This window comes from Myotis myotis, unplaced genomic scaffold (assembly GCF_014108235.1).
Source record: "Myotis myotis isolate mMyoMyo1 unplaced genomic scaffold, mMyoMyo1.p scaffold_m19_p_4, whole genome shotgun sequence".
NCBI classification, from domain to species: Eukaryota; Metazoa; Chordata; class Mammalia; order Chiroptera; family Vespertilionidae; genus Myotis; species Myotis myotis.
The window spans coordinates 55,719,631-55,746,558 of NW_023416346.1; the positions used below are offsets into that span (position 1 = coordinate 55,719,631).

The 26,928-nt window shown below is 39.1% G+C and overlaps 1 protein-coding gene across 1 annotated transcript in view; it reads right to left on the reverse strand.

Annotated features, from left to right (window-relative positions):
* IL1RAPL2 (interleukin 1 receptor accessory protein like 2) overlaps nucleotides 1-26,928 on the reverse strand; it is a 693,469-nt gene that overhangs the window by 67,394 nt on the left and 599,147 nt on the right. The gene's annotated exons all lie outside the window — the stretch shown is intronic.

The window sequence follows — 26,928 nt, forward strand, 5'->3', positions numbered from 1 at the left end:
AATGAGGTGTCTTAATTACCAGCTCTTGAAAATCTAGGGGTGACTTGCTTTTGGGGAGTAAAAGAGCAAGTTAGTGTTTATGTCTATAAATCAATCTTCAGGGCAGTCACAATTTCCTAGCAAATATTGATATATAACAAACTATCAATGATTCTTTGTCAATCCCCTAATAAATGCCTAGCTCTAGGCTATATATTTGGTGTAAGAGAAATATAAACATTAAAAGACCAGGTTAAAAAATATAAACAAAATGAGGTAAAACATGGTGATATAGTCATGCTTGCAATGGATTTCAAAGAAGGGAAAGACTATTACTGACTAAATTATCCATAAAAGACACAAGAGTTTGCCTAGACAAAAGAAGAAGGTAGAATTTTTTAGGAGGTAACATAGAAGTATGTCATTGCAGAATGTGTGAAAGAGACACACTGACTGAAGACACTGGTTTCAGAATAAAGTATACAAATTAGGGGATCTTGGATATACGTCAAATAACTTTAGAAATATGTCATACGAAGGATTAACAGTGAAAGAAAGTTATATGGAAAAGTGAACACCGACAAAGTTAAAAAAAATAAATTCAGGTGACAGAAATTGATTTAGTTTATTTAATTTTAAGTAATACTTGGAAAAGTTTGGAAGTTGTCACTCAAATTTTCAACAAGTAAAAAACTGAACAAAATGAAAATCTACAACTCTGCTTAGATCCATCAGAGAGTTTAGGTCACATGACAAACTACTAACCCCAAAATTTGAGACAGAAGCAAATGCTGACAATCACAGTGTAGTGGAGCAGAAACCCAGGATCAGTAGCCAGTAGCAAGTAGAACACTTAAACTGTAATCTCTGAGTCAACATAGACCTAGTGTGGACTAACTTAAGAGTTAAAACCCCCATAGGATTTAATTTTAAAGATGCCCCACACTTTTGTGACTTTTGCTTCAGGCTCTCAGGGAAAGAGCAGAGAAATGTTCCCTTATGCTTCTGGAAGGGGAAGGGGAAAAGCAACTGTCTTGAACTAAGCCCAGAGTAGTCTGTTCTTAACAAAGGTCTGCCCTTAAATCCGTACTGTTTTATTTTTGTGGTTTGTTTAAACAAAGGACATTCTGTATTTACATTCTGTACTGACAGGCCAAATTTGTGTCAATTCTTTTTTTATACTAATGGTCATTTTTGGAGAAAAATTAATTATTAATGTAGTTACTTTGTGGCATATAATTTTATTGCCTTATAATACATTTTTAAATACTTGATCATTTTCAGTTGACCAGTATAGGGTGATTGATTTGAAAAATGTCTATTTTGTCATAATTTTAAAATGAAATATCTTTATTATTTTAAATTAAACATATTCCTATTATAACTACGATAACCTCCCAGAGATGGGAAGAGTATTGCTAAAGAAATAACAGTAAAATGAGCACTACAAAATACAACTCAAAAAAAAAAAAAAAAAGGGGTCTGCCCTTAAGGAAACTCTTTTACCTGAGCCTGAAAGGCTTTGAAATCTAGCCTACCCAATGGAGGGAAATACCCAATTCCAGCCTCCTCAAGCTTTCCTGTCTCACCCAAGAAAGGGAGGAAAGCTGAGAAGTACTTGTGAAGGTCACAACCCAGAGGCACAAGCTCATTAAAAGACTGAGATTTGAGGATAGAAGATGGCTGACAGGACAGAAGTGAGGAGGAGAGTGTGAGTGAGTGAGTGAGTGAGTGAGTGAGTGAGTGAAAGGGGAGTGTGTAGTGTGTGGGGCATATGTGTATGTGAGTGAGGGACAGTTATATTCTGCAGGACTCTTGAGGACTGGGGGACCAGGCTCCCCTAGCTGGGTGGCCTCTGCTACTGCTGAAATCTCTCCTGGAGTGGCCGGCTCTGCCACAGAAACCACGCCATATTGAAGGGGAGAGCCGCTCTAACTGGGGGCCCAGCCTCACATCCACCTGGGGAGACCCTGGACAGCACCCAGGACCCACAGCCCCACTGGCCAGGGACAAGCTGCCTTGGCTGCGAACCCACGAACACTGAGACTCAAGCCTCCCTGGCTGCGGGCTCCTAAAATGTTTGTCCAGGGGAAGACAAAATGGTGGCTGAATAGGCGGATGGGTCCTGTGTCTTCTCACAGAGCAGATAGAAGAAACAGCTGAATCGAATAACGTCATCTGGAATTGGTGAATTAAACCCAGCTGGAGAGACAATCCATGGCCTGAAAGGACAGAAGATGCCTGGAGAGAGGTGGGATCAGGGGTCTGGGCTGGAGGGAGAAACATGGGCAGCAGAATTAGAGTCTAAGAGGGAGACTGCATTGCACCAAGTCCATGTCCCTTGGGGACATGTGTAGCGCTTGACTGTTGAAGGGGGTCCACAGGGCTCCTGGCAGTGGGGGACTCTAGGTCTAAGCCCACAGCCATGGGAGACTGTGCCCAGAAAGGCAGCCTGAAGTTCTGCACCGGCCATACAGTGCCAGAGGAGAGATGCACAGAGTTGTGGTTGCTCTGTCTTTATATTTTCCTTGCTAAACCCAGGACATAGGATCTTTCAATTATAAACACTTACTGAGACTGCAGGGGAAGGTGGTATTGTGGAAGCTGGGGAACAAAATATGGAAAGGTGACTGGGACAGTCTGCTCCCTCCAACCCTGAACAGCCATTTTCTCCTAGAGACCAGGCTCCTCCTAGCAGTGCAGCTGCACCCAGTCTTGAGCGGCAGGTAAACAAGGTTTCTGAATACCCCCAGGGAGCCCTCAGGCCTGGGTTTGGGGCCATTTGGTCCCAGAAACTATTACAGAAACACTACCACCTAGAGCCCATGACAGAAACAGACACTTGTGTAAATACAACTGAAAGCAGGCAGAAAAACAAAGTGGACAGATTGATCCCGCCTGCCTGAAATCAAGGCTGTGGCATATGACACAGAGGAGTGGTGGATTGCTGGGAACTTCAACACAGGCCTGACTACCTAACAGGAAAGTGAGACATGGCAGGCAGAACAGCAGAGAGGGGTCTTAAACTAACCACCATGGGACATTAAAATGCAGCTGAAGTGAACGACAGTTCACAATTTCACTTATTTATTTATTTATTTATTTATTTATTTAATATATTTTATTAATTTTTTACAGAGAGGAAGGGAGAGGGATAGAGAGTTAGAAACATTGATGAGAGAGAAACATCGATCAGCTGCCTCCTGCACACTCCCTACTGGGGATGTGCCCACAACCAAGGTACATGCCCTTGACCGGAATCGAACCTGGGACCCTTGAGTCCGCAGGCTGATGCTCTATCCACTTAGCCAAACCAGTTAGGGCTCACTTTTTTATTTTTTATCTTTTACTTAAGAAATTATTTTTTCTTCATTTTTATTATTTTTATTTATTATTATTATTATGATTGTTATTACTATTATTATTATAACATTCTATTTCTTTTGTATTAGTGTTCTACATTCTATTTTTATTTTTATTTTTTATCATTATTTTACATTATCTCATTTTTTCATTTTTGCCAACATTTTCTTCCTCCCTTCTCCATTTTTCATCTCATCTTGTTTCTCTTTTCCTGCTTTAGTTTTTTCCCTCTTTTCTTTTTACTCCTTATTAAAAATTGATCATCTTTATCTGTTTTATTGATGCATTACTATTATAGTAGTCTCTGTTGGCTTACTCATATATCTAATTTCCTCTCCCCTGCTCCAAGTCCATGCACCCTTCTGTTTCCTTTTCTCTGCTAGCCAATTTTTGGTTGTTTTTGTTTGATTGTTTGTTTTTGTTTTTATTTTATGCTTTTGTTTTTTCCTCTTTTTACTTGCTCTCTTCTTCTACTAATACCTTAATTCGTTTCACTCACTAAATGAAGGCCTATTTGCTTTCTACTATATTCTCCTTTTCCAAAAAAAGGGAGAGAGATACATTAAAGAAAGGAGAAAATTATATATATATATATATATATATATATATATATATATATACACACATAATTATTATTTAATTAAAATTTTTTGAGTATGTTGTTTTTTACCTTTCTTCTTATACACTCATTCTCTGCCTACCTCCTCTATACTCAATTATGGCCATTCCCCCATTGATTCAATTCCTTTACCTTACTTTCTGGAAATAAGCTCTGCCTCTTCATATTCAGCCCCTGCCCCTTTTTTTCTGAGTGTTTGTTGTTTGAATTTTTAGGTTAATTTGTTGGTTTTGTGTAGATTTCTCCCCATATAAGTATATTACCCCTTCTTTTTTATTCTTTTTTAATTCTCTCTTGCCAATTTTCCTTTTCTCAATATCATTTTTGTGCTTTTTCTCTTCTCTAATTCTATTTTCTCTGGTGGTCACCATTATTTGGGGTTATCAGTGTCATGAATACATTCCTGTTTTGTTCCCTCTGTGTCATGTCTTGTCAAGTTGTATTTTTTGCCTTTTGGTCATCGTGGTAGAGAGTAAGCTACATAACAAGAAACCCTGAGAGGAGAAAAAGTGGGCAGACAAAGAAACATCCCCCATATGAAAGAAAAGAAACACCAGAAAAGAAAGTAAATGAAATGGAGGAAAGCAATTTGTCAGAGAAAGAATTCAGAGCAATGGTGATAAGGAAGCTGAAAAGGATGGAAGACAAATTCAACAACATGTGTATGAATCAAGGGGAAATGAAGAACCAAGAAAAAATGAAGAATGACATAGCTGCAATAAAGAACACAATAGAAGGCATCAACAGTATACTAGAAGTTGAGGACCACATCAACAAGCTAGAAGACAAGGTAGGAAGAAACATCCAAGCAGAGCAGCAACTGAAAGAAAAAAAAAAACTTAAAAGGAGGAGGAGAGCCTAAGGGAGCTTTGGGACAACAAGTAATGGAACAATATCCGCATAATAGGGGTGCCAGAAAGCAAGGAAGCTTACAAGGAACAGAAAACCTGTTTGAAGAAATAATGACAGAAAACATCCTTGATACTAGGAAGAAAAAGCTCACACAAGTCCAAGAAGCTCACCAAGTCCCAAACAAGATGAACCCAAAAAGACCGACACCAAGGCACATCATAATTAAATTGTAAAACACCAATAGCAAAGTAAAAATCTTAAAGGCTGCCAGAGAGAGAGACAGAAAGTTCTCATTAGATTATCAACTGATTTCCCAACAGAATCACATCAGGCCAGAATGTAATGGAATGAAATATACAGTGATGCAAAGCAAGGGACTAAATCCAAGAATACTATACCCAGCAAAGCTAACATTCAAAATTGAAGGTGAAATCAGGAGTTTCACAGACAAAAAAGGGCTAAGGAATTTTATTACCAACAATCCAGATATACAAGAAATGCTAAAGGGACCATTGTAAAAAGAAAAAAAAAATAGGAAGGGAAGAGGGAACAGAGGCATAAAGCATAAAAATAGCGAAAAAAGTACCTATCTATAATAACCATAAACATAAATGGATTAAATGCTCCAACCAAAAGACAGATGGTAGCTGAATGGATAAGAAAAAATGACCCATGTATATGCTGTCTACAAGAGACCCACTCAGAACAAATGACTCACACAGACTGATAGTGAAGTGATGGAAAAAAAAATTTTTCAGGGGAATGGAAATGTAAAAAAGCTGGGGTAGAAACACTTATATCTGACAAATTAGACCCCAAAGTGAAGGCCATAACAAGAGATAAGGTAGGCCACTTGCTAATACTAAAGGGAGCAATTCAAATAGAAGATATAACTCTGGTAAACATAAATTCACCCAATACAGGAGCACCCAAATACATAAAAAAAAAAAAAACAAAACTTCTGGAAGATATTAAGGGAGAGATAGACAGCAATATGACCATAGTAGGGGACTTTAATACCCCATTGACACCACTAGATAAAGCCTCTAAACAAAAATCAGCAAAGAAAGAGAAATCCTAAATGACTCACTAGATCAGATGGAATTGACATTTTCAGAAGATTTTACTACATAGTTACAGAATATACATTCTTCTCAAGTGCACATGGGACATTTTCAAACATAGATGACATATTGGGTCACAGGCAAAGTCTCTTCAAATTTAAGAAGATAGAAATCTTATCAAGCATCTTCTCAGATCACAATAACATAAAATTAGAAATCAACTACAATAAAAACAATTTAAAAAAACCAAACACTTGGAGACAAATAGAATGCTATTAAACAATGATTGGGTTAAAAAGAGATTAAAAAAAGGAATAAAAAACATCCAGGTAAAAAACAACAATGAAAACACAACAATCCAAAATCTATGGGAAACAGTGAAAGCAGTCCTTAGAGGGAGGTTCATGGCTCTACAAGCCTACCTCAAAAAAAAAAAAAAAAGTGGTAATAAATTATCTAAATCGACAATTCAAAGAATTTGAAAGAGAGAAACAAGAAAAGTCTAGAGTAAGCAGAAGGAAGAAAATGATAAAGATCATAGAGGAAATAAAGGACATCGAGACAAAAATAAATAATAAATAAATAAATAAATAAATAAGATCAATGAAATCAAGAGCGAGTTCTTTGAAAGGATAAACAAGACTGATGAACCTGTAGCCAGGCTCACCAAGAAGCAAAGAGAAAGGACCCAAATAAACAAAGTCAGAAATGAAAGAGGTGAAGTAACAACTGACCCCACAGAAATACAAAGGATTATGAAAAAATACTCTATTCCAACAAACTGGACAACCTAGATGAAATGGAAATATTCTTAGAAAAATACAAGCATCTAAAACTCAATCAGGAAAAATAAAAAAGAAGAACCTGAATAGGCTTATAACTACTGACGAAATTGAAGCCATCATCAAAAATCTTCCACAAACAAAAGCCCTGGTCTGGACAGCTTTATGGGAGAGTTCTACCAAGCATTCAAAGAAGAACTAAAACCTATCCTACTCAGACTATTCCAAAAAATTCAAAAGGAAGGCACACTTCCAAGCCCTTTCTATGAAGCCCACATTACCCTAATTCTAAAACCAGATAAAGACACCACAAAGAAAGAGAACTACAAGCCAATATCCTTGATGAATATAGATGCTCAAATTCGCAATAAAATTCTAGCAAATCGGATCCAGCATTACATTAGAAAGATCATATATACCATGATGACCAAGGGGGATTTATTCCGGAGATGCAAGGATGGTACAATTTCTGCAAATCAATAAATGTGATATATCACATAAACAAATTGAGATAGAAAAATCACATAATCACATGCAGAAAAAGCATTTGACAAAATCCAATACACTGTCTTGATAAAAACTCTCTGCAAAGTGGGAATAGAGTGATCATAATTCAACATAATAAAAGCCTTATCACAAACCTACAGCCAACATCATACTCAATGGGCAAAAGCTAAACTCATTTTTCCTAAGAATAGGAACAAGGCAGGGATGCCCACTTTCACCACTCCTGTTCAACATAGTACTGGAAGTGCTAGCCATAGCGATAAGACAAGAAGAAAAATTAAAAAGCATCCAAATCGGAAAGGAAGAAGTAAAACTGTCATTATCCGCAGATGGCATGATATTGTACACAGAAAACCCTGAAGACCCCATCATAAAACTACTAGAATTAATAAATGAATTCAGCAATGTAGCAGGATACAAAAGTAATATCCAGAAATCTATGGCTTTTTTATACACCAATAATGAACTCACAGAAAGAGAAATTTTTAAAAAATCCCATTTATCATTGCACCAAAAATATTAAGATACCTAGAAATAAAGTTAATTAAGGAGGTAGAAGACCTGTACTCAGAAAACTACAAGATGCAGATAAAAAGAGATAGAGGAAGACATAAACAGATGGAAGAACATACCATGTTCTTGGATTGGTAGAATCAACATCATTAAAATGTCCATACTACACAAAGCAATCTATAGATTCAATGCACTCCCCATTAAAATACCAATGGCATATTTCACAGACCTAGAACAAACTCTCCAGAAATTCATCTGGAATAAAAAATACCCCGGATAGCCACAGCAATCCTGAGAACAATGAACAAAGGTGGAGGGATCAATATACCAGATATCAAGCTATAACAGAAAGCCATGGTTCTCAAAACTGCTTTGTACTGGTACAAGAACAGACATATAGACCAATGGAACAGAACAGAGAACCTAGAAATTGGCCTAAGCCATTTAAGCTCAATTAATATTTGACAAAGGAGGCAAGAACACACAATCTCTTTAATACATGGTGTTGGGGATACTGGTCAGATATATGCAAAAAAAATAAAATAAAATAAAATAAATGAAACTAGTTCACCAAGTTACACCATACACCAAAATAAACTCAAAATGGTTAAAGGATATATGCACCCCTATGTTCATAGCAGCACAATTTACAATAGCTAAGATTTGGAAGCATTCTAAGTGCCCAGCAGAAGATGAGTGGATTAAAAACTGTGGTACATCTACACAATGTAATACTCTGCTGCTATAAAAAGAAGGAGTTCTTACCATTTGCAACAGCATGGATGGAACTGGAGTGAATTACGCTAAGTGAAATATGGCAGTTGGAGAAAGATAAATATCACATGATCTCACTCATATGTGTGATAAAATGAACAACATAAACTGATGAACAAAAATAGATCCAGAGACAGAGAAGCATGGAACAGACCATCAAACCTGTGAGAGAAGGCAATGAGGGTGAGCAGGAGGTAACAGATCAACTAAAGGACTTGCATGCATGCATATAAGCATAACCAGTGAAAACAGTTGCTAGGGGCATGAGGTCATGTGCTGGGGTGTGGGTTGGTCAGGGAGAGGTTAATGGGGGGGGGAGACATATGTAAAACTTTAATCAATAAAGAATAAAAAACCAAAACAAACAAAACCCACAAAAATTAGATCAGCATGTGAAATTCAAAAGTTGATTCCTTTTTATTCCCATTTGGCTCAGTGGATAGAGCATTGGCCTGTAGACCAAAGGGTTCTGAGTTTGATTCTGGTCAAGGGCATGTACCTTGGTTACAGGCTCCTCCCTGGCCTGGGGCCTGGTCAGGGCCCGTGCAAGAAGCAACCAATAGATGTGTTTCTCTCACATCAATGTTTCTCTCTTTATTTCTCTCCCTCTTCCACTCTCCCTAAAAATCAGTGGAAAAATATCGAGTAAAGATTAACAAAAATACAATAATAAAAATAAAACCATTAAATTCAATATAAATAAAGTAATAAGCAACTTTTAAAATTAAAAAAATCCACAAATTTGCACAATCACAGCAAATTACCTTAACATTCCTACAAATGACATCTTCAAGGGTCAGTGAAAAGGCTGTGATATAGTTATTTGGGATATTTTGGCAGTTGAGAGTGGATACTACATTTGGGTTCAGGTTCCTTTAGGGCTCAGAGACTTAAGAGGACTATGCCAATGTCTGCCTAAAAAGAGATAAAGTGAAGTCTGTATGCCCAGAGTTGAGTCTGAGTGCTTTGGTAACAAATAGGTTGCAAGTCAGGAGATGCAATGAATCATGGTGGTCAATGTAAGCAGAGATAAGACAAATGAGAATTCCCAAATCCTGGTCAGGAGTTGATGAAATCTGTCAGTCAAACTGCAGGGGAACTGCTGAATACAGAAGTTGCACTTACTGTAGTCTGAGTGACATTATTTTATCAAGTGTTGATAAATATTGAAGGTTTTTTTAAGTAACTTTGCTTTCAAAGTTTTCTATTCTTGTTGGAAAATACCAAGAGTTAAAGAGTTGTTACACACTCATCTAGGACCAAGCTGCTCTCCAGAAAACAAAATGCTAGGCAATGCAGCCAGTCTCCATGGTATCTAGTGCCTCTGTGGCAGTTCCTCCATAATTTAACTTACTGGGAGCAATTTATTTACATCCCTGCCTAGATCAACTAGGCAGTGCACTTCTGACATAAGTGCACAAAACAAGAGCTATGATTCAATTAAAATATGAAGCAAATACAATGCCCCAAGGAAAAGACAGGCATCTCTAAAAGGAAATTTTGTTTCCAACAAGGGTTTTGAGAGGAATACCCTACTTAACATCTTCAGCATTCTGCCTTCAGAACTGTTCCCTTTGGAGAAAATGTGTGGGTTAGTAAAGAATGCAGATCTTTTTCTTGGCTGAACTAATGGTATGATTAGCAATTATTTAAAAAAAAATACCAGATTTGTTACAATCTGACATATCATGTAAAAATCTTGGATGTTTTGTTTCAAGGATATTGACTTTGTAGACTAAAAGAGAGAATCTAGTAATTAACTTCTGTGTTAACATAAATGGCCATAACCTGAGGAATCCATGCACACACACAAGCTCCCAAATATATCATAGATCACACAATTAATGTGACAAAATGGCCAACTGTTTGTTTATCTTGGCCAGGAATTCTTGCCTCTTTTCACTTCTCTGAAGGCCTCTATAGTTGGGTTTTGTGAGTTTTTCAAAATAAATTCCATGTTACTTTCCTTCTCTGTAAATACTAGTATAGGTATGTATCCTCTTTTACTGGGCGGGTTAGGGCGGTTGAAGAAAGCAGCTGCAACAGAATTGAATAAACAACAGTGTTTTGAAAGTCCTGAAAGCTTGACTTCCTATTGTGCTTATTATATGGTTGACTCATTTGGCACCTAATATAATGGTTTGAGCTAGACTTAACTTTCATATATGTATGTTTTGTCTCCCATTTACTCTAATCATTTGTAGTGGAACCTCAGTTCTTGAACTTAAGTTATTTTGGAAGGTTGTTTGAGAAGTGATTTGTTTAAAAAAAATGAATCTTTTTTTAATTACAAATAATGTAAATTGAATTAGTTCCAGTCCCCCAAACTATTTCCTGTTTTAACCTTGCTTATAAACAGTACATGTCTAATGTACTGTTTGATTTATAAATAAAGTTTTTAAAAAGGGCATGCAATGTAGATGAAAATTTAACAAAAAAGAAATGAAATGTACAGTAAAAAAATTAAAATTTATGTACACACTAGAACTAACTTTAATGTTGAGAGCTATTGATAACTGAATATGAGAGAAAGGATGGTGGGATATTGTTTGGAAGAGGTGCCCTCTTCAGGTAGCTGTTCTTCAATGGTTCTCTCTCTTTTTTGTCTCTTTGCTCCTCTGGAACTTGCTTCAGGCTCACTGGGTCTCTGATTTACTAAAAACCTATCCAATGAGGTTTGTTTTTGCATGTATTTTAACAATTGCCTGAAGTGAGACACTGCACTGTCATTGAACAAATTTACAGTTTGCTACTTCTTTGTCAGGGTGATATGTCTTAATAAAACTTTGACTTTATCCCAATTTCCAAACCTTTTCCTTAATTACTGAAGTAGGAATTGCCTCCCTTTCTTTCCCCTCCAAAGACAACTCCTCAGCTTTCATCTATTGCTGCTACATCTGAAGGTCTTGTAGTTCCTCCGTGGTCAGCTCAGGATTGCAGTCCTCCAATTCCTATACATAATTATCATCCATGGATTTTCTCAGAGACACAATATCCTCAAGAACAGACACAGGCTTATCCTCAAAGAACTCAACATCTCTTTCAGCAACAGACTCAGGCCACAATTTCTTCCAGGCTGATTGCATGGTCCTGGAAGACACTTCCCCCATGCTTTGTCTATGAGCCTCAAGCAATTGATGATATTAAAATGTTCCTTCCACAATTTCCTGAGGGTTAAATGAATTTCATAGGTCACCTCAAAACAGTGCCTTTGTGTAGAATTTCTTAATATTAGAAATTACCTGCTGGTCCATGGGTAGGATGAGTGGAGTTGTGTTAGGTGGCAAGAACCTAACAGTGATGAAGCTATACTCCACAAATTCGGCCTCCAATCCTGGAGGGTGGGCAGGGAAATTGTAAATTACAAGAAGTGCTGGGGACTTGGAAGATGGTGGCCAGCAGGATGGCAGTGTGGGAGAGATTGTGAGAGAGTGAGGGAGTGAAAGTGGAGTGTGTGAATGTGTAGGGTGTGTGTGTGTGTGTGTGTGTGTGTGTGTGTGTGTGTGTGTGCGCACACGCGTGAAGGGACAGTTAGAGCCTGCAAGACTTTCAGGGCTGATGGACCTGGCTCTCTTGGACAGGGAGCCACTGCTACTGTTGCAGGCAATCCCTGGCAGCTGGTGCTGGTACAGAAAACCACGCCATCTTGAAGAGCAGATCTGCTGTGACTAGGAGCCCGGCCTTACCACCACCCAGACTGGCCTTAGATGAAAACTGAGACCCAATCTGGACAAAGACATGCTACCACAGCTGCAAACTCATGGGCACTGACTTCAACCATATTGGTCTCAGGCTACTGTGAGTTCTGGAGTGTGTTCCCTTCCTGCCTACCCACCCTGGCAGCATAGGTCCCACATATCCTGAGCCTGCACCCTGAATGTCAGCACGTACAAACCCCACCAGGACCACAGCAGCCACATCTCCTGGGCCCCTGAGCCAACCTCCTGACTATTGGCATATACAACACTCCTGCCAAGCCTTTTGCGACAGCTCAGGTCCCACACAACTGGGTGCCTGGACTTTTAGCAACAGCAGAAATGCGGAGACAAAAAAGCAACCCCTAAGGGGGGGGAAAAAAGGAGGAATTGGGTGGGGAAAGGAACTAAATGAAAAAGAATCTGAAAAAGAATTCAGGTTAATGGTCATACAGTTCATAAACTTGATGGACTAGAAAATCAACAACCTATGTAAGAACCAAGAAGAAATCAAAAGTGATATAACTATAATAAAGAACACGATGGGAGGCTTCAACAGTAGACTCAGAGAAGCAGAGGACTGAATTAGTGAGCTAGAAGACAGGACAGAGAAACAAGTTCAATCTGAATAATAAATTTAAACATTAATAGACTAAATGCTCCAACCAAAAAACATTGAGTGGCTGAATGGATAAGAAAACATGATATATATATATATATGCTGTCTACAAGAGACCCATCTCAGAACAAGAGACTCACACAGATTGAAAGTAAAAAGATGGAAAAATATATTTTTTTTCAGGCAGATGGGAATGAAAAAAAAAAGCTGGGGTAGCAATAGTTATATTTGACAAAACAGACCTCAAAGTGAAGGCCAAAACAATTACAGAAAAAAAAAATAGAAAGAAGGAGGAGACATTAAGAGAGCTTTGAGACAACATGAAATGAAGTAACATACATGTAATAGGGGTGCCAGAAGTACAAGAAGAGCAGCAAAAATTAGAGTACCTATTTGAAGAAGTAATAACAGAAAATTTCCCTGATATGAGGAAGTAAAAAGTCACCCAAGCAGAGAGAGTCCCAAACAAGTTGAACCCCAAAGACCCACCCCAAGACACATTGTAATTATGATGGCAAATGTTAATGACAAAGAGAGAATCTTAAAAGCAGTAAGAGAGAGATAGGGAGTAACCTAAAAAGGATCTCCCATTACATTGTCAAATGATTTTTCAACAGAAACACATCAGGCCAGAAGGGAATGGAATGAAGTATATAAAGTAATGCAAAGCAAGAAACTGAATCCAAGAATACTTTATCTAGCAAGGATATCATTCAAAATTGGAGGGGCAATCAGGAGCTTCACAGACAAAAAAAGGGCTAAAGGAGTATCACTACCAAGCCAGCAATGCAAGAAATGCTAAAGAGACTGCTCTAAGAAGAAAAAAAAGGGAGGGAGCAGAAGAAACACAGTCACCAAAAATATAAATGGCTAAAAACAAGTACCTATGAATAATAAATTTAAACATTAATAGACTAAATGCACCAACCAAAAAACATTGAGTGGCTGAATGGATAAGAAAACATGACCCATATATATATATGCTGTCTACAAGAGACCCATCTCAGAACAAGAGACTCACACAGATTGAAAGTAAAAAGATGGAAAAATATTTTTTTTTCAGGCAGATGGGAATGAAAAAAAAAAAAAGCTGGGGTAGCAATAGTTATATTTGACAAAACAGACCTAAAAGTGAAGGCCATAACAATAGATAAGGAATGTCACTTCATAATACAAAAGGGATCAATACAACAAAAAGATATACTAGTAACTCTGGTAAACATATATGCACCCAATGCAGGAACACACAAATACATAAAAAAATGAAGAAATAAAGGGAAAGATTGACAGCAATAGGATTATAGTATGGGACTTTAATACTCTACTGACATCACTGGATAAATCCTCTAGACAAAAAATCAGCAAAGAAACAGCAATCCTGAATGACTCACTAGATCAGATGGAATTTATTGACATCTTCAGAACATTTCACCTCAAAGCAACAGAATATACATTCTTCTCAAGTGCACATGAGTCATTTTCAAAGATAGACCACATATTGGGTCACAAACAAGGTCTCCCAAAATTCAAGAAGATTGAAATCATATCAATCATCTTCTTAAACCACAATGGCATAATATTAGGAATAAACTACAATAAAAACAATCAAAAAATTCAAACACTTGGAGGCTGAATAGCATGCTATTAAAAAATGATTGGGTTACCAAAGAGATCAAAGAAGAAATTAAAAACATCCTGGAAGCAAATTAAAATGAAAACACAACAATCCAAAACATTTGGGACACAGTGAAAGCAGTCCTGAGAGGGAAGTTCATAGCATTACAGGCCTACCTCAAAAAAAAAACAAGAAAAAATGATAATAAACTATCTATCCCTACAACTTAAAGAATTAGAAAGAGAGCAACAAGAAAAGCCCAGAGTGAGCAGAAGGGGAGATAATAACAATCAGAGAAGAAATAAATGATATAGAGAAAAAAAAAATACAAAAGATCAGTGAATCCAAGAGCTGGTTCTTTGAAAGGATAAACAAGATTGATGAACCTCTGGCCAGGCTCACCAAGAAGAAGCAAAGAGAGAGGACCCAAATAAACAAAATCAGAAATGAAAGAGGCGAAATAACAACAGACCCTACAGAAATACAAAGCATAGTAAAAAATTACTATGAACAACTCTACTCCAACAAACTAAACAATCTAGAGGAAATGGATATATTCCTAGAAAAATACAACTTTCCAAAACTCAACCAAGAAGAATAAAAAAATCTCAACAGGCCAATAACTAAGGAGGAAATTGAAGCAGTTATCAAGATAACTTCCAGTGAACAAAAGCCCAGGGCCAGTTGGCTTTACAGGGAAAATTTACCAAACATTCAAAAAAGAGCTAAAACTTATCCTTTTCAGACTATTCCAAAAAATTTAAGAGGAAGGCACACTTCCAAGCTCTTTCTGTGAAGCCAGCATTACCTTAATCTCAAAAAACCAGATAAGGACACTACATAGAAAGAGAATTATAGGCCAATATCCCTGATGAACATAGTTGCTAAAATCCTTAACAAATTTCTAGCAAATCAGATCCAGCATTACATTAGAAAGATCATACACCATGATTAAGTGGGATTTATCACAGGGATGCGAGGGTGGTACAATATACGCAAATCAATAAATGTGATACATCACATAAACAAATTGAGAGACAAAAATCAATTAATCATAGCAATTGGTACAGAAATGGCATTTGACAAATCCAACACACTTTTCTGATAAAAAACTCTTAGCAGAGTGTGAATAGAGGGATCATACCTCAACATAATAAAAGCCTTGTATGACAAACCTACAGCCAATGTCATATTCAATGGGCAAAAACTAAAACCATTTCCCCTAAGAACAGGAACAAGACAGGGAAGCCCACTTTCACCACTCCTGTTTGACATAGTACTAGTAGTACTAACCATAGCGATCAGACAAGAAGAAGAAACAAAGGGCATCCAAATTGGAAGAGAATAAATAAAACTGTCATTTTTTGCAGATGACATGATATTGTACATAGAAAGCCCTAAGGATTCCATAAAAAATACTTGATTTAATAAATTAATTTGGCAATGTAGCAGGTACAAAATTAATACCCATATCTCTATGGCTTTTTTATATACCAATAATGAACTCACAGAAAGAGAAATTTTTTAAAATGTCCCATTTACCATTGCAATAAAAAAATTAAGAAACCTAGGAATAAATTTATCAAAGGAAGTAAAGGACCTGTATTCAGAAAATTATACGACACAGAAAAAAAGAGATAAAGAATGCATAAACAAATGGTAGAATACCCCGTGTTTATGTATTGGTAGAATCAACATCATTAAAATGTCCATACCACCCAAAGAAATCTATAAATGCAATGCAATCCCCATTAAAATACCAATGGCATACTTCAAAGACCTAGAACAAACTCTCCAAAAATTCATCTGGGATAAAAAAGACCCCAAATAGCTGCAGCAATCTTGAAAAAGAAGAACAGAGTTAGAGGGAATCTCAATACCAGATATCAAGCTATGCTACAAAGACACTGTTCTCAATCCTTCCTGGTACTGGTATCAGAACAGACATATAGACCAATGGAACAGAACAGAGATCCCAGAAATTGACACAAGCCATTATGTTCAATTAATATTTGACAAAGGAGGCAAGAACATACAAAGGAGTCAAGACAGTCTCTTCAATAAATGGTGTTGGGAAAATTGGATAGATACATGCAAAAAGTGAAACTAGAACACCAACTTACACCATACACAAAAATAAACTCAAAATGGTTAAAGGACTTAAATGTAAGATGGGAAACCATAAAAGTCTTAGAAGAAGCCATAGGCAGCTTAATAGCAGACATCTTTACCTGTACAGTTCCTAGGGCAATGGAAACTAAGGAGAAAAATAAACAAATGGGACTTCATAAAAACACAAACAACAAAACAAACAAACAAACAAAAAATCTGCACAGCGGCCGAAACCGGTTTGGCTCAGTGGATAGAGCGTCGGCCTGCGGACTGAGAGGTCCCAGGTTCGATTCCGGTCAAGGGCATGTACCTGGGTTGCGGTCATATCCCCAATAGGAGATGTGCAGGAGGCAGCTGATCGATGATTCTCTCTCATCGATGTTTCTAACTCTCTATCTCTCTCCCTTCCTCTCTGTAAAAAATCAATAAAATATATATTAAAAAAAAAAATCTGCACAGCGAAAAAAAACATCAACAAAACAACAAGAAAGCCCACTGCATGGGATAACCTATTTGCCAATGTTATTTCCAATAAGGGTTTAATCTTCAAAATTTATAGGGGACTCATTCAACTTCACAAAAGAAAGAGAAACAATCCAATCAAAAAAAGGGTAAAGGACCAAATAGACACTTTTCAAAAGAGGACATAAAGAAGGCCCAGAGACATATGAAAACATGATCAAAGTCACTATTCATCTGAGAGATGCAAATCAAAATAGCAATGAGGTACCATCTCACACCTGTCAGAATGGCTATCATCAACAAATGACAAGTGCTGGAGAGGATGTGGAGAAAAGGGACCCTGTTGCACTGCTGGTGGGAATGCAGACTGGTGCAGCCACTGTGGAGATCAGTATGGCGTTTCCTCAAATAATTGAAAATGGAACTTCCATTTGAACCAGTGATCCCACTTCTAGGAATATATCCCAAGAAAACAGCAACACCAATCAGAAAGGATATATGCACCCCTATGATCACAGCAGAACAATTTACCATAGCTAATATTTGGAAACAGCCTATGTGCCCATCAGCAGATGAGTGGATTAGAAAACTGTGGTACATCTACACAATGGAATACTATGCTGCTGTAAAAAAGAAGGCATTCTTACCATTTGCAACAGCATGGATGGAACTGGAAAGCATTATGCTAAGCGAAATAAGCCAGTCAGAGAAAGATATATATCACATGATCTCACTCATTTGTGGAATATAATGAACAACATAAACTGATGAACAAAAATAGATCCAGAGTCAAAAAAGCATCAAGCAGACAGTCCAACCTATGAGGGAAGACAGGGGGTGGGGGGACTTTGAGGTGGTAACAGATCAACCAAAGGACTTGTATGTATGCCTATGAGCATAACCAATTAACAGAGATGGTGGGTGGGGAGGTGAGGGCATGTGCTGGGAGGGGGCGTTTAGGTGGCTGGGGAGTGGTCAGTTGGGAAATGAGATTTATGTTAAACTTTAAACAATAAAAAATTTTTAAATTTAGAAAAAATAAAGTGCCCTGGTGGCATTTTTTTTTTCTTTCCCCAGAAAGTATTTCTTCACACTTGGGGCAAACACTTCATGAACCACTCAGTTAAAAGTAGCTTTGCTGTTAGCCCTCCATATCACATTTAACTTTTTTCCCATGACATTGTTTTTGAAAACTCACGGTTATTCAGAATAGTAAACAAGTAGAGGCTTCAATTCAAATTCACTGCTCACATTCCTACACAAGAATAATGTCAGCCTTTTCTACATTGGCTTGTGTCCTGGTAATGACATATCCTCCTTTGTGATGTAAGTCTTCTTTGGCATTTTCTTCCAGAATAGGCCTGTCTCATCACAATTGAACATGTCTTGGGTAACAAATCCCTCGGCCTCTACATATTCTTGAAATTCTGTCACAGAATTATCAGCAGCTACATTGCTAGAACTTGCAGCCTCCCCATGCCTCACTGCACTATAAATGCCACTTATTTTCTTAAATTTATCAAACCACCCCCTGCTAGTTGTAAACTAATCACTTTCAACACTCATTCCAGGGGAGTCTTTCAAGAGGTCAGTATGCAGCATTTTTGCTTTTTCACATATCATTGCCTCCAAAATACTATCACCAGCTAACTGCTTTTCATTTATCCAAATCAAAAACATTTTTTTCTCTCTTCAATTGCTTGTTTCATGAGCACTTCCATACCCTTAGCAACATCAGTACTCTTTTTTTTTAACTATATTTTATTGAATTTTTACAGAGAAGAAGAGAGAGGGATAGAGAGTTAGAAACATCAATGAGAGAGATCGATCAGCTGCCTCCTGCACGCCCCCAACTGGGGATGTGCCCGCAACCAGGGTACATGCCCTTGACTGGAATCGAACCTGGGACCCTTGAGTCCGCAGGCCGAAGCTCTATCCATTGAGCCAAACCGGTTCGGCAACATCAGTACTCTTTATGGCCTCTTTATGTTTTAAATTTGTGCTAATCATTGATTTTGCTATGCCATGCTCAGTCACCAGATCAGATACAAGGATACCTCTATCATACTTTGGAATTATTTCTTTTCAAACCTCTATCATTGTTTACAGAACTTTCCTTTTCACTTTACTTCTATCACTAACCTTCTTAGGACACATGGTGACTTACTATACATATTTAATAATAATAATAAGTAGCAACAAAAGCCAAAAAAGCATGCAAATATTCACTGCACAATTTCCTGAGATGTTAATAATTCAAAATTTAGCAGTAAACTGACTCATACTCATGCATTCTCTCCTTTAATTTTCACCTGAGAGATATAAACAGGTATCAGCATGAAAGGGTTATTGGGTGGAGAACCAAAGTTTTGTTCAACAACTGAGACATTTTTTCCACAAACAACTTGATTGAGATTGGAATTAAGATGGGAGATGTTTGAGAACTGAGAGTAGCAGCACTGCCTAACTTTTAAAAAATGGTATAACTACTTTGGAATATAGCTTTGCAGATATTTGAGAAGCTAAATAATCCTGGAGAAGAAAAAGTACAGTGGTTAAAAACTAAGGAGATCTGAATAAAATGGGAACTTTAATTCATAATTAGTTTTGGTTCATTAATTGGAACAAATGCATGATAGTAATTTAGATGTTAATAACATGGAAAATTGGGTATAGGGTATATAGATATCCTCTATACTATCTGCTATGAACTGAATGTTTGTCCCTCCCCCTTATTCATATATTGAAACCCTAACCCCTAATGTGAAGAATTAGGAGGTGGGGCTTTTGGAAGGTCATTAGGTCATGAGAGTAGACCACTACTGAATTGCATTAGTGCCCTTATAAAAGAGACTCTAGAGAGCTCTCTCTCCCGTCTTCCATCCTGTGAAGACATGGGAGGGTACAGTGAAAAGACTGCCATCTGTGAACCAGATGTGGTCTCTTATCAGCCATTGAATCTGCTGGTGCCTTGATCTTAGACTTTCCAGTCTCCAGAAAAAGAACTATGAGAATTAAATGTGTTGATTAAGCCACTCAGATTATGGAATTTTTTATATACTTGAGCAAACTAAGACACTGTCTTCACAATTTATAAGTAAATCATAAATTACTCTAAAAAATAAAGTTCTTATTTAAAATGAGCTAAAAAGTTAAATTTATACCTGCTATATAATCCAGTATCTCCATGTCAAGTTACTTAGCCAAGAAAAAAGGAAATACATGTACATACAAAGAAGCATACATGAATGTTCATAGCAGCTTATCTGTAAACCCAAATTAATTTTATAATTTAGTAAAGAATAATACTAGTAAGTACTTATTTGAGCAAAAAGAGCTATAGCTAGGGAGACACTGAGTCAGATAGCAACTTAAATTGTGTTCCACCTAGACAAAGGGGAGGCTGTCTTTTGTTCCCACCCAGATTCTCAATTAGGTCCTTTTAATGTAAATGAGTTATCTACATGGTGCAGTTTTAATTGGACAGGGCAGGTCTTAGTCCTTAATAAAAGTTGACTCAGACAGCTTAAGTGAGCAAGGCATAGTGTGGAAAACTGAGAGTTCAATCTGAAGTTTTTCCCAGTATACAGAACAAGTGAGAAATCCTTGTCAGCAAATAGCCTCTAGGCTCTTATTACTTAACTAGAGGCCCGGTGCACAAAAATTTTGTGCACTTGGGGGGGTCCCTCAGCCCAGCCTATGCCCTCTTGCAGTCTGGGACTCTCAGAGGATATCCACCTGCTGGCTTAGGCCTGCTCCCTGGGGGGATCTGGCCCAAGCTGCCAGTCAGACATCCCTCTGGCAGCCCAGAAGCCCTTGGGGGATGTCCACTTGCCAGTGGGGACCAGGCCTAAGCTGCAGTCAGACATCCTTAGTGCTGCTGAGGAGGAGGGTGAGGCTCCTGCCACCACTGCCGTGCTGGCAGCCATCAGCCTGGCTTGTGGCTGAGCAGAGCTCCCCCTGTGGGAGTGCACTGACCACCAGGGGACAGCTCCTGCATTGAGCATCTGCCCCCTGGTGGCAAGTGTGTGTCATAGTGACCAGTCATTCCCAGTCCTTCTGCTGTTAGGATCAATTTGCATATTACCCTTTTATTATATATAACTAGAGGCCCGGTGTACAAAAATTTGTGCACTTGGGGGGGGGGAGGAGCGGGGTCCCTCAGCCTGGCCTGTGCCCTCTCACAGTCTGGGGCCCCTTGGGAGATAACGACCTGCTGGCTTAGGCCTGCTCCTGGGTGGCAGAGGGCAGGCCAATCCCTAGGTGCAGCCCCTGGTCGGGCTCAGAGCAGGGCCGATTGGGGAGTTGGAGCACCACCCCCTGTCATGCACAGAGCAGGGCAGATTGGGAGGTTGTGATGCCACCCTCAGTCATGCTCAGGGTAGGGCCGATTGGGGGGTTGGGGCACCGCCCCCTGTCACACTCAAGGCAGGGTCGATTGGGAGGTTGAGGCGCCACCCCCTGTCACGCACAGAGCAGGGCCAATCAGGGGGTTGGGGCGCTGCCCCCTGTCATGCACAGAGCAGGGTCAATCAGGGGGTTGGGGAGCTCCCCCCTGTCATGCACAGAGCAAGGTCGATCAGGGGGTTGGGGAGCTCCCCCCTGTCACTCACAGAGTAGGGCCGATAGGGGAGTTGGGGCACTGCCCCCTGTCACACACAGAGCAGGACCGATCAGGGGGTTGAGGCGCCACCCTCTACCACCCACAGAACAGGGCCAATCAGGGGGCTGGGGCGCCGCCACTGTCACACTCAGGGCAGGGCCGATGGGGAGGTTATGGCTTTACCCTACCTCATCACACACAGAGCAGGGCCCGTGGGGGGGGGGGTTGCGGCGCCACCCTCTATCACCCACAGAGCAGGGCCGATCAGGGGGTTGGGGTGCCGCCACTCTCACACTCAGGGCAGGGCCAACGGGGAGGTTATGGCTCTACCCCATCACACACAGAGCAGGGCCTGTGGGGTGGGGGGGTTGGGGCCCTGCACCCTGTTACATACAGAGCCGCAGGGTGATCAGGGGGTTGGGGAGCTCCCCCCTATCTGGCACATAGCAGGGACGATCAGGGGTTGGGGCGCCTTCCCCTGTCAGGAACAGAGCAGGGCCAATAGGGAGGTTGCGGCCCCGCCCCGTGTCACAAAGAGAGCCGCAGGGCGATCAGGGGGTTTGGGTGCTGCCCCCTGTCACGCTGATCCCAGTGCTGGGAGGCCTCTCGGCTCCGCTGATCCCAGTGCTGGGAGGCATATTACCCTTTTACTATATAGGATAGAGGCCTGGTGCATGGGTGGGGCTGGCTGTTTTGCCCTGAAGGGTGTCCTGGATCAGGGTGGGGGTCCCCACTGGGGTGCCTGGCCAGCCTGCATGAAGGGATGATGGCTGTTTGCAGCTGGTCACACACCCTTCAGGGTGGGGGTCCCCATTGGGGTGCCTGGCCCGTCTGGGTGAGGGGCTGAGGGCTGTTTTCAGGCTGTGACTGAAGCTCCCAACTGCTCCATTTTTTCTTTTTTCTTTTTTATTCTGGGCCAGCTTTAGCCTGGCTACAGCTCTAAGGCCTCAGCTGCTGAAAGAAGGTATCTGGTTTGTTTAGTTTCTATAATCGAAACTCTGTATCAACTCCAGCTCTGAGATTCCGGCGGCTGAAAGCAGGTTTCTGGGGTTTTGTTTAGCTTCTATATTTGTTACAATGTTTCTTAAACTGCAGGCTCAGAGGCGGGTAAGGTTGGCGGGGAACATTGCAGTCCTCCGTCACTGAATCAAGCAAGCCTCATGTTCAGTTTAAGCTGCCTGGCTGCTGGACGCCATCTTGGCTGGCAGTTAATTTGCATATCAGCCTGATTAGCCAATGGGAAGGGTAGCAGTCGTACGCTAATTACCATGTTTCTCTTTTATTAGATAGGATAACATTGGAGAGTCCTTAGTTGACCACGGGGTGTCCACTTCAGCAGATAAATTATTTCTTGTGATTCAAAGAAAACCTTCTCACAAGTATAATAGCCCCAAACTGGAAACAACCCAAATGTCCATTAACAAGTGAATGGATAATTGAGCTGTCTATATCCATATATTGAAATACTACTCAGCAACAAAAAAGAATGACTATTGATACATATACTACAAGGATAGATGAATCTTAAAATAATTGTGTTAAGTTAAATAGTGCAAACAAAAAGCATATAACCTGTATAATTTCATTTATATAAATCTCTAGAAAGTGCAAATTGATTTATAGTGACAGGAAAATCAGTATTATTGTGGAAGAAGGGCAGGAGGGAAGGATTACAAAAAGGTATCAGGGAACTTGTGTGACTGATATGTTCATTATCTTGAATATTGTGATAGTTTGACAGGTATATACAGATATCAATTAGCAATTACAGACTGCACACTTTAAATTGTGTGCTGTTTAATGTATATCATTATAACCCCCCCCCCCCAAAAGGTGTTTATTTTAACAAATTTAGTCAGTCATGTACAGGAAAAGGGAGATAATTTCTTAGGCTCATATAACTACAACCTTTGATCAGGAAACATAGCTCTGAGCTTTTTGGTAGTGGAAATTTTGCTACTAGGTACCGTTGTACCTACCACTTGTCCTTTGGGTATCAGTTTAATTCTCTGAAAAGTGAAGATGGCCCTTAAATTTGTTTATAGGCAGATACATTGATAATAATTCTAACCATGTATCTACTAAAAATGGAGACAATCAAAATATCCTCTGATAGAGAATTGGATGAAGAAGATATGGTACATGTATGCTATGGAATACTACTCAGACATAAGATAAAATCATGATATTTGTGACAACATGGATGGACCTTGAAAATATTATTCTAAGCAAAATAAGTCAGTCAGAAAAAGCTAAAAACCATATGATTTCATTCATATGTGGGATATAAAACTGAAATTCATAGACACAGACAAAAGTATGGTGTTTATTAGAAGGAAGGGGATTGGAGGTAACAAAGGGTAAAAGGGGCAAAATATATGGTGATAGCAGATGATTTGACTTTTAGTGGTGAGCACACAGTGCAATATACAGATTGTATATCATAGAAATGTACACTTAAAACCTGTATTATCCTATTAACCAATGTCACCCCAATAAATTTAATAAAAAATAAATTAATTCCAGTTGCATTAACTTCATAAACCTTAATATGAAATTGACTAATAAAGTGCCACTAATTAGGAAACAAAGTTTAAATGGAAATTAATAGTTAATAACTAATTGTGTTATATTGATTCTTTTTATCTGAACATCTCTTTCATGCCAGGCAATAAATTAGATTTTTCACATAGCTTTATTGAAATACAATTTACATATCATTCAATTCACCCATTTAAAATGTTTAAATCTCTGTTTTTTAGTATATTCACAGATATGTGCAACCATCACCATAGTCAATTTTGTAACATTTTTCACTACTGCAAAAAGAAGCCCAAGACTATGTAATGGGTACAGGGCTTCCTTTTGGGATGATGAAAATTATCTGGAAATAGTAGTGGTGGTTGCACAACATTGTGAATATATTAAATGTCACTGAACTGTAGACTTTTAAATAGTGCTTGTTATGCTATATTGTGTCCACTATACCAAAAATAAAAATATACACTTTAAGTTTCTACCCTTATCCCTCCATTCCATTAGCACCAAGAAACCATTGATATAATTTCTAACTATAATAATAAAAGCGTAATATGCTAATTAGACTGGACAGCCAAAGGACCTTCTGGACATCATTCCAGACATCCTTCTGGATGAAGACGCAGCAGCAGGGGCCGAGGCAGAGGTGATTGGGGCAACCAGGCAGGCAGGAATGCAGAGTGGTTAGGGGCAATGAGGCAGGCAGGCAGAATGTTTAGGAGTGATCAGACAGGCAGACGAATGGTTAGGGGTGATGAGGCAGGCAGGCGAGCGGTTAGGAGCCAGTGGTCCCGGATTGCGAGAGGGATGTCCAACTGCGGTTTAGGCCCAATCCCACTGTGAGATCGGGCCTAAACCAGCAGTCAGACATCCCCCAAGGAGTCCTGGATTATGAGAGGGTGCAGGACAGGCTGAGGGACCTCCCCCTCCTGTGCATGAATTTCATGCACCAGGCCTCTAGTCTATATATATAAAAGGCTACTATGCAATGTGCCCCCTCGGGAGTTTGACAGGGAGACTGGGAGTTCAATTGCTAGCTATGGCATGCACTAACCACCAGGGGGCAATGCGGAACATTGCAGGCAACCAGTGGTGGTGGTGGGGTTCTGAGGGAGCAAGGGAAGGAGGAGGTGTAAAGGTGGGGAGGCAGGGAAACTGATTGGCCCTGGTTGCTGTCCAGACCTAGGGGCCCTAACCGTGCACAAATTTCATTCACCAGTCCTCTAGCATATATATATTTGCCTGTTTTGGACATTTCATATAATATGTAATCTTTTGTTACTGGCTCTTTTCAATGACAATGTTTTCAAGGTTCATCCATGTCATAGTTTGTATTAGTACTTCATTCATTCTTTTACAGCTCAATAATATTCTATTGTATAAATACACCACATTTTATTTATTCATTCATCAGTTGATGAATATTTTGGACACTTCCACATTTTATCTATTATGAATAATGATCCTATGAACATTTGTGTATAAGTTTTTGTGGGAATGTATGTTTTGATTTATTTGATTAACATATCTAGGAGGGAAATTCTTTTTTTTAAAATATATTTTATTGATTTTTTACAGAAAGGAAGGGAGAGAGATAGAGAGCTAGAAACATCGATGAGAGAGAAACATCGATCAGCTGCCTCCTGCACATCTCCCACTGGGGATGTGCCTGCAACCCAGGTACATGCCCTTGACCGGAATCGAACCTGGGACCCTTCAGTCCGCAAGCCGACGCTCTATCCACTGAGCCAAACCGGTTTCGGCTAGGAGGGAAATTCTTAATAACTCTATGTTTAATCATTTGAGGAACTACCAGATTGCAACCAGGGATCAAACCCACAACCTGGGTATGTGCACTAACCAGGAATTGAACCTGCCACCTTTTTGAGCATGGGATGACACTTCAACCAATTGAGCTACATTGGCCAGGGCCAGGTTGTTATCCAGAGTGGCTGCACCAGTTTTCTCTCCTACCAGTAGTATATGAGGGTATCAATTTCTTCAAAGTCTTTCTAACACTTGTTATAATCCTGGTGAGTATGAAGTGTTATCAAAGGGTTTGATTTGCATTTCACTGATGACTAATTTTATTAGGCACCTTTTTATGGACCTTCTTCCTAGAAACATGCTAACACAGTCAATATTTTACATAGGCTCTCAATGTTATGAACCCTTAGAGTGGAATTATTGGGTAAAAATATGAATAGAAACTATCATGGTAGTTATTATAAATTATATTTAACAATAGTAAATAAGATAAAGTATACTTGTTCCTTTTACATTGCCATATATTTGATAAAATGTGTTGGACATTAGTTGTACTGAAGTATTAGATTGGTTCCCACTACATGACTCAATGGGAGTGGAAGGGGAAAGGTCTCAATTGTTATTGGAATGAGAAATGTTCATTATATGTCACCATCTCTGAAGTCAAAGGGCCACCCCACAGACTGAGGTAGTGAAAATTACTTATCCCTTATTTGTACAAAAGAATCATACTATATAGGATTAGCAAACCAATAAAATAGATGTGTTTATACCAGGGACATATCTCTATAACAGGAGAGTGAAAAAAAGTCCAGGGAGACACGAATCTGAAAGACCAGTCACTTTCTATATGAGCAGTTGGTACTGGAAAAAATAAATACTATTTAACAAGAGTCCACAGTTATTTTGATGGGTACTAGATTACTACTGCCACTGTAGCTTTACACCTACAACATATGAAAGTTGTTTGATCACATTTGCTTAGTGATCTGAGGAGTCACCTACAAAGTTTGTATCTTTGGTATGAATAGAAGTTGTAACAGTAACCTAAGCTTTGGAAACTC